We start from the raw sequence: 9360 nt of genomic DNA on the forward strand, positions 1-9360 counted from the left end.
AGAAGAAACACATCAACTCACCCCGCTGAGGGGGTAAGAAGTTTAGTTCAGCTCCTTTCTCCTGTGGTGGGGAGATGGCAGTCTGGGGTCATGGTAGTCTGATCATCACATTTTAAGCAAGAGATACAGAAGCTGCAGTGACCTGCCAGACAATACACTGAGTGATCAGCAAAGGATGGTTTCAAACACAAGCCTCCTCCTTCCATGTGCAAGAAGGGCTTTGTCCCTCCTGCAATCTTGTCACAGCATCTCCTTCAGCCAGGGCAGGAGAAATTCTCCAAGGTAGATAGCACTGAAGCTCCAGTGGTGTTCAAACACTAGAGTAAAGAACCCCCTTGTACTTTCAGAAATGGCCTCCAAATTGGCGGAAGTGATACAGACTCCATCTTTGATGAAGAAAAAAGTGAAAAAGGAGGACTTCTAAGTGCTGTGACAGACATATGTGTGTGGCATGAAGAAGGCCTGAAGACACACCTGCCCTTACATGTCCCATGCAAAACTAGCACTTCTCCAAGCAAAACAACACACCCCATTCCAAAAGCTGGCAGCCCTGTGTTTACAAGAAAGCAGGAGTAGCTGGTGGTGAGAATCTGTTTAAACTCGCTTTGATGTTGAGAGAAATAGTGGAAATCAGGGTAGATGGGGACAGACCCTAGGTCAGTAAACAGCTTGTCACCTGAGGGAAGAAGGAGCGTGACCAGCAACAGAGTCTGGCAAGAGCTGATCTCTGCAAGAAAACAAGTTAAAGCTGAAACACTTTCCAGCTCTCAGCTTTGTGAGCGGTATAACCTTGCAAATAGCCACATTCCGCAAGTAGAAACTTCCCCTTTCTTCACAATCATGTAACATCATTTTAGAAAATTCAGGTATTCCAAAACAAATTTCTGTCAGAGGTGAATAAAAAAAATAAAAGTCAGCATGTGGACTGAAGTAAGAAAACACAGTATGAAACAGAAAAACAAAACAAAACCGATCCAACCAATCACCCAACCAAACACAATAATGTCAATCTGAGAAATTTAATGGAAAAATACTGTCACAAAATTGGGTTGAGTATATGCCACCGCTCCAAAAATAAATGTAACAAATCAACCTCTTATATACAGATAAACAAAGCTCAAAAGACAGAAGAGAAAGAGAGGGAAGTGTGTTCAAACAGCTGAAGAAGATAAACATGAACTAGCAGAACACAAGGATTGGAGGAGAAATGAAACAGTTGCAGAACCGAAGCCCCAAGTGAAGGACAGTGCTAGCTGCAAGAACCTCAAAGAAGGGTAAAATTTCAATATTGATACATTAAAATTTCATATGCCCTTTGCCTTAGCAGTTATACTTGCAAGGATTTGTCCTACAGATATTTAATCACTAACATGTGAAATGGTGTGCATGAAGACATTAGTTGCATCAAAATTTGCAGCAGCAAAAATCTGGGGAAGGCCTGGATGGCCACTGAGAAAGTCATTAGATAAATGATGTAAACGATGCACTGGAATGTTAAACAGTTATAAAAGCAGTAAGACAAATGCATGTGAATCTGAATAACCTCAAAATAAAGTTTAAGAAGAGAATAAGACAGTTTTAGAGAGAGAGAGAGAGAATCTGTGTGTGTGTGTATGTGTGTGCGCAGTACAATATATAGTCGTTTCCAAAATATTTTTGTGGTGGTAAAAATTAATTTGTCACTAATATGTTAATAGAGTGTATAGTATAATTACTATTGGATAAAATAAAACTATGTTAATTGACTTCTGTTTTCATTGTCTACCTATAGAAGGGCATATAAGAAGTTGGCAAAGTTTTTCAGGAAAGGATAGCTCTTTTGATCACCAATACTTGCAAAATTTTATAACATTGTATCTATTACCTATATAAAGCAATGAATCAGTTTACCAACAAAGTGACACTCCTCTCATCCTTAGGACCCTTCCGTCTCCACACCATTCTGTACTTAACTAATGTCCTTGAGTTCTTAGAACTTTCTTGGTGTCTATTTCTCTCAGTGGAGAGTAAAACATTTGGAAGCAGACGCCTCATGTCCCTTATCTAGTCTCCCATGAAGATATAAGACACATCACAAGATATATGACAAGTTCAAGAGTCAAACTTCCTGGACTCAAATCCTTGGTCTAGTGCTTATGAGCAATGTGACCCTTGCAGAAAGAAATAAGTCTCTCATTGCTTCAACATTCCATCTGTGAAATGGGAGCAAAGACGCGGCCTGCTTTATAGGACTTTTGTAAGGACTAAGTAAGATAAGCCCTAAGACAGATGTTTCATACATAAGGTCTAAATAACTGTTAGGTATTGGCGATATCTCTACATTCAGGTAAAATCGGTGTCCATAGTATGAGCAAAAGAATCTACCCCATGGTCTAATAAAGCTGCCTTTCCTCCCACTTAGCTCAGAGATGGTTCTGGGTTGTACAGCAACCTCAACTCCCTTAGATGATACAGTAAATGGCCATTTCAGCAGAAATCCAGAGACAATGTACATTTGTGCCAACCTTGAAAATAATTTTATGTATTTCCAGGAACCAGAGAACTTCAGGGAAATAGTGGGAATCTCTGAGGGAGGCTTAGTTTCCAGACTGTCTGATGGAGATGCTGAGCTTTCTCTGATCACAAAACACCACTCACAGCACCAGCAATCCATGCTCAGCATCAAGGGAGGTTTTGTAACTATTCTTCTGGATCGATTTTCTCATCATTGGCTTCTCCTGTGAAGACAATATTCTTTAGTGTGCTGAATTAAGAGCTGAGTCTTTTTGAAGTACTACCCAGTGGAGAAAATGTCAGGTCAGCATTTGACAACTCCCCCTTTTCCAAAAGACCTTGGGGAAGTCCTTTCATTCACTGTGTGGTTTTGCCCACTGATCAATCATGTCATGATAAGGAAATAAACAAAGAGAACCTCTTCTCCTTCAGGGAGATATTGTGAGGTTAATGCTAGGCTCACAGGGAACCACCTAGATGGAATGCCATGGAAGTACAGAGATGAGTCTGCAAACATATGCCTCTTACACCTTGGGCCTTGCACTTTATTTTGGAGACTTAGGAGTGGATGAGATTTGTTTGAAGTAATTTTTAGAAGGGCACCTAAGTCACAAGGTAAATATTTACAGAGTGCCTATGCTTCAGCCACTGTTTTCCTGCTTGGTATACATTGACCCAAATCTACACAAAGTCATTTTGGCTTCCCAAATTCCTTGAATGTTCTTGAATATTTGAGTGCTGTTGAGAATAAATAGAAGGAAGTCTGAGCTATGTCTTTCAAAGATTTAAATTTTAACTTAACAAAAACTGTGGATGATATGCCAATGAAAGGAGACATTGTGGCTTCCCTTTAGCATGGTATATGGCTATGGCCCCATTCGAATGCTGCAAATTAGCAGATAATAGGAATGGCTTGTTCCCCCAGCTGAATTACCTGACTCTTCCCCACATATCCTGTACCAGAAGAGCAAATCTCCCTTTTCACATGATGGGGCTAAATAAGGCATGGGAAGACCTTCTCCTCCTTTCCTTGCTTCCCTCCATCCTTTACCTCTCCATCATCATCACTCATCAAGAAGCCATACTCATTTGATAGTAAAAAGCTAGAAGCTGGGATGTTTGGGGACTCTGCTCTATACATCCCAGGACTCTTAAGCCTCAGAGCAGCACAGGTGTCTAGGCTCATCTAGTGCATCCTCTTCATGGAACAATGAGGGAACAGAAGGCCAAAGACTCCAAGGAGTCAGAGATGACAGAGCTAGGCTGGAAACCAAGTGGTCCATGCTATGGTGCATGCGCCATCTAACACAGTTCCGTATCCTTGGAGAAGGAAGCAATGGGTGCCTCTGTGGCCCTATGAATGCAGTTCCAATACTCTGCATTCCACTGCAGCTCAGAAGCCCTGCCTTGGATTTCCAGAGTACAAGAGTTTTCAAGAGTGCAAAGCCAATCCTCCTTGCACTAGGCAATCAGGACTCTGAGTTACCATCATTAGACACTGGCTCTGCCTGCTTGGGCAGAACAGGAATTTATTAGAAGGAATCAGAAGTAAAAAAAAAATCAATAGTCAGGCTGGAGACACAGTTTGGAAAAGGCACAGAGACCGAGGAACCTGGAGAGAGGGGAAGGATGGCTGAAATCCCATGCAGTGTCATGCCACAAAAAGAGGCTGTTAAGACCCTGTCACTTTCACAACTCCCCAGGTCACTGTACCATAGAAACTGCAAGGGCGTGGAACAATGTCTAAACTTAGACCTTGTTACTGGCTTCAAATTCACAACCTTAAGCAAGAGAGTGGGAATGGACAACCGAGGCCACCTGCCCACACTCTTGCTGCCAGGTTCAGAAGTGCAAACATCAACACTTCACAATGTCAGCTTCTTCCAAAATAAGATATTAACAAATATGGATAGTCCCAAGTAGCAACAGTAATAATATTAATAATAGCAAATATCCTCTGACCTTGCAAACACACCACCAGTCTCCATCTGGACTTGGGGAAGCTCCTGGACAGTGTGGGAGTGCCCTGGATGTGCACCTGAACATAACTGAGGGAATTCAGGGAGGAGTCCACAGTGAACCCTGTGCTGTACTGGAGAGAACGCTGTTCTATTTTCAGATCTGCAGTCTGGTCTAGAAGTTTATAGTAGTTCCTTCTGGGTTTCATTGGCATGATCAGCAATCTACTAATACCCGTCTTTACCTATTGGACTAACAGCCAAGGATCCAGGGCTGTGAAGCCACTCGGTTCACTGAATCCAAGACTTCTGTATCATAAGCCCCATTGCTGTGCATTGCTGATAGTGATGAAGGTCCTCTGGGAATGGGTATTATAGTAAAACACTTCGAGCTGGAGGTTAAACTAGAGGCTAGAAGGTAATTTCCTATTATCTGCAACCAGCATCTTAATCTGCAAGATTTCTTTCTGCTTAATACATATCCTTTTAAGTCCTTAGACATAATCCAGGACAAGTGGGGTTTACTGAGATGAGACCTAGCAAGCTCCAGGTAGCACTGTACTGACGGGTGATAATCCTGGAGCCCATGGGAGCTGTGAGGACTCAGGATTCTTGGGCTGCCCAGAAGAGCAAGAGGGTGCTGTTGATCACTGATCACCAACCCTTCTTAGGGCTGACCTTTTAAGCAAGCAAGGCAATGTCTCTCAAGAGGCAAGAGACAGCTACACTTTACTCTTTCAGTACAGAGGAAGGAAAGGTTTCCTGTGTTCATTGGTACAGTCAAGCTTTTGCCTAGATTCCCCAAAATCAAGGTCTTTCTTTTCTTCCTTCTCCTTTCTCCCCCTCTTTCTCCCTCCCCCCTCCTCATTTCCCTCCTTCTCATTTCCTTTCTTTCCCTTCATTTAATCCCCCCTCTCCTCTCATCTTGCTTCTGCCCTCTCTTTCTCTTCCTTTTCCTCTCTTGCCATACACATTGACTGAATGTCTGTGATGAAGCTCTCACATGCATTTATTCAGTCCTATGAAACTTCCAGTTTCACTTCTATAGCTGTAGAAACCAAAGCTCAGGAGAGATTGAGTGAGAAATTGTTCTCAAGTGTTTATAAAGTTATCGTGTAAGAAGAGATAACATCTTTGCTTAATAATGCCACAGCCTATGTCCTTTCTAATATTGAGTATATGTCTAGCACACCCAAAGGAGATTTCATTATGATGGACAAAAATGTGTGAACTAGGGTAGCCTTTGACTGTCCCTAAGGAAAATTCTGATTTTTCTCATTTCTCTCTGTCCCCATCTTTCCTCTGAAGTAAAGAGAGAAACTATCTACATAATTAATGAAAGAAAGTAGGACTGGAACAGGAAAGGAAATATGCAGAAAGATATAGTGATGCATTTAGAATTCATATTAGAGAGAAAATTTTGAAAGAACTGAAGTGAGAAGGAACTAGAGATGGGTGAAAGTGGGGAGGGAAAATTCCTCGCTGTTTTCTGGGAGAAATTCCTCAGTGATCGCCTCTGGCTGCAGTGTTCCAGTACCTGTGTACATCAGCCAATTTCCTGCCACTACACAGGACTTGGGGATAATTAATTTATAACAGAGAAAGTTTGTTTTAGTTTATATTTCTAGGTGCTTAAGTCTAATCTCAGGAAAATATTTTGCTCTAGTCTCTGGGTAGCAGTGGTGGTGGGGTGCATCTTAAGGATGCTGGGTTCAACAACAAAAAAGCATGAAAGAGAAGAGGTCAGAATCCCATGAGCCCTTTCAAGGGTTCCAGTGATCCGAGGACCTTCCATTAGGCCCTTCCTCCTAAAGGCTCAACCACTTTCCACTGTGTAACCCCGCCTTGGTACCAAGTGCTTAACTCATAGATCTCTTTGTGGGGGGGCAGTTATTCTAACCATATACTCTGTCTGCCTTAGGGAAAAGTGGGGTGCCAAACAGAACAGGAACAGAATTTCCCAGGGAAAATTTCCAGAATTTCCCTGAGGGCATTTCCAGGGTAGAGCTACAGAATCTGGCTAGAGCTAAGGAAGTTTAGGATTGGAGACATGTATTCCACGGGTTCTTTAAACTGTTGAAATTTAAAAGCTCATACTGTTTCAAGATTTCCAAAAGCTTTTTGCAGGGAAACAAGTTGAAATGAAACAACACTCCCTCCCCAGTAGTCACCCTCAGTTGAACCAAGAGAGAAAGTTTTACCCATTCTAAGCTTTAGGGTGTTTTCTTTCTTGGATTTTGGTCTATGAGGTGATCTTTTAGTGAAGATCACTTTTCACTTTTACAAAGTGAAAAAGCCAAGAAGTAGGTAGATGCTGTTCAATTTCTCATTCCAATTACTTCACTTCCCTGGCTTTTTACCAATCTTGGCTTTGGGAAAAATATCTATTTGCTTAGATCTTAAACAATTTACTCTCTGAGCAGGGAGGGCAACAAGACTACTCCTGCATCCAAAGTTCTTTTCAATCCAAATGGACGCCTTGCTCAGCATGGCCACCTATTATTCCTTGGGGTTTATCTTCCTCGGGCCACATTTGCCCTCTGTAAGCGAATGGATCATTGTTATATTGATGGAAAGCTGACTAGCCCCACAGAATGTTTGAACCAAGTCACGATTGTTTACAAATTTAGACTTCCCAGGCAATCAAGTGGATCAAATAAGCTTCACCTTTGTTTTGCCTCTTCAGGCTTTTGTCCTCCTTAGATGGGTTTGGTCTTGCCTGGACCTCAAGAAATCAGGGCAGAATTCTGGGAAAATCTAGATGGCAACTCATTACCCCATGAGGCTTTATTTAAATCCTCCATGTATTAGCAGGTTCACTTTTAGAATACAGTTGCTTCCAGGCATAGCAGGAAACTCAAGCAGGGAAGCTGCCATGGAGATTTGCATCCCCGGAGCCCCCACCACCTCCCAAGGCCAGAATACTGACTACAGGTCGCTAAGCTAGCTAGAAGCCTACATTTGGCTGCACTCTTGGAAAAGCCACCTACAGTGACCTAGGGAGAGGATGCTATCTCTTAGCTATTTGTTCCCCAATGAGTAGGGTTTTTCTTTTTTCTTCTTTTTTTTTTTTTTCTTTTTTCTTTTTTTTGGATTCCATGGGTTTGAAACTATGACTCGGTTTTTGTGCTGTAAAGTGCTGTTGGTGTGACTTCCTGAGCCGAAGGAGATGATCTGTATAGATGGTGGCACCACAGGCAGGCTGCTGCGTTTCAGTCCCACTGCAGAGCACAGGGTGACTTGGGAAAGGCCTCCAGTCCTGGTCTATGTAGATGTATCCAATTGGACTTTTGAAAATCTATTCGGTTATGTGTGTGCGTGCGTGTTTAGGGAGGGCTGGTCACGTGGTCGCCAGTCTCTCCAATCTGGATACCAATGAAGCAGACACCGGCCAAGAGGGAAAAATCAATGAGCGAAGCGGCCACTTTGCCCTGGCCTCGCGAAGCACAGCAGAGTCTGAGACCCTGGAAGGGCGAGCAGAGTGTACCGGGGAGAAAAGCAGAGCGGCAGACATCCTAAGCTTCTGCTTCGCCACTGGGGGCCGCAGTCACCTTCAGCATCAGGAACTAGGGAGAAATGAACCTCGAGGGTGGATCTGGCCCCTAGGCTTTTTCCAGCTCCAGTTCCTGCTTGCTTTTGCCCCGGCGCAGCAGGCACAGCTCGGGCCAGAACAGGGGCCTTCCTCAGGACTCAGGGAGTGTGGGCACCCACGATCTAGGCGGCTGCAGCATCTGGCAGGGCACGCCCTCAGCGCTATTGCCGCGCCCCTCCCGGGTACGCCCCTCCCGCCCTAGGGAGCGCGCACCCGCTGCTGGAGAGCCCTGACTACCTCGCCTCACCTTCCCAGGCGGGAGACGATGGAGAAGCCAAATTCGATCTCTGGCCATCGGGTTCCCGGCCCGCGCTGCCCATGGTATCCAAGTCCATGACGTGGTGGCACTGGCCGAGCCTCAGAAACAGAGGTTGGGGCGCATCGGGACTCCGAGGCCCTATTCCCTGGCCACTGAGATCCCCAAGCATCATGCATGTGGGTACTGGTTGCCTGCTGCCCAGGGGAGTCCGGGCGCGACCCTAGCCTGGGCTTCAGATCCCGACCCCGTGCTGTAGGGGCTGAAGTCGCCCTGTGCCTCGGGTGTCGCCCCAAGTGTAGAGCTCGGGCTGCCCTGGAACCCAGCACTCTTTTGGCTAGGGAACCTTCGGGAAGCATCGGTTGGAGGCTGTGTGGACCACCATCCTAGAGTCACGCGAGACGTGGGGAAGAAGCCGAGAGCCAGGGCAGCCTCAGAGGTAACTTCCGAGAGCAGGAGCAGGAGCGAGAGACCGGTGGGGACCCGAGTGAGCACGTGTGTGTGTGTGTGTGTGTGTGTGTGTGTGTGTGTGTGTGTGTACAAGGTGTGAACGCTCTGTGCAGGCTGCTAGATTCACAGTAACACTGTGTAAAGTCCTGAGCAGCTGGCGCTCCTCCTAGGCTCCACTGGGTTCCACTGCGGGCCGCCTGAGAGCAGGGACCCTTTTCGCTGAGTTAGGTACTGTAGTGGGAAAGGGGTGTGCGTGTGCGCGCGCCTATGGTGTGTATGTGTCCCTGAGTGGTGTGCATGTGTGCGTGTGAGTGTGTGGAATGCATAGGTATGCGCGCATGTGGCAGGTGCTAGGCTTGACCATAATCTGGTGGAGGGAAAAGAGGAAGGAAGAGAAACAAGGCCAAAGATCATGTAGTTCTGGGCAAGTTTTCTTGGTTGAGAATTTGTTTCCTGGTTGAGAATTCGTTTCATACAATGGTGTTGTGGGGGTTAAACAGGTGATCTCTCAGTGTGAAAACCCCAACATATCAGAGGCACAAAGTAAGGTGGAATACTGAACAAACCCTAGAGGAAACGACCAGTGTATCCTATACTTAAATTGAGATTTG

This window comes from Phodopus roborovskii, unplaced genomic scaffold (assembly GCF_943737965.1).
Source record: "Phodopus roborovskii unplaced genomic scaffold, PHOROB, whole genome shotgun sequence".
Lineage (NCBI taxonomy): Eukaryota > Metazoa > Chordata > Mammalia > Rodentia > Cricetidae > Phodopus > Phodopus roborovskii.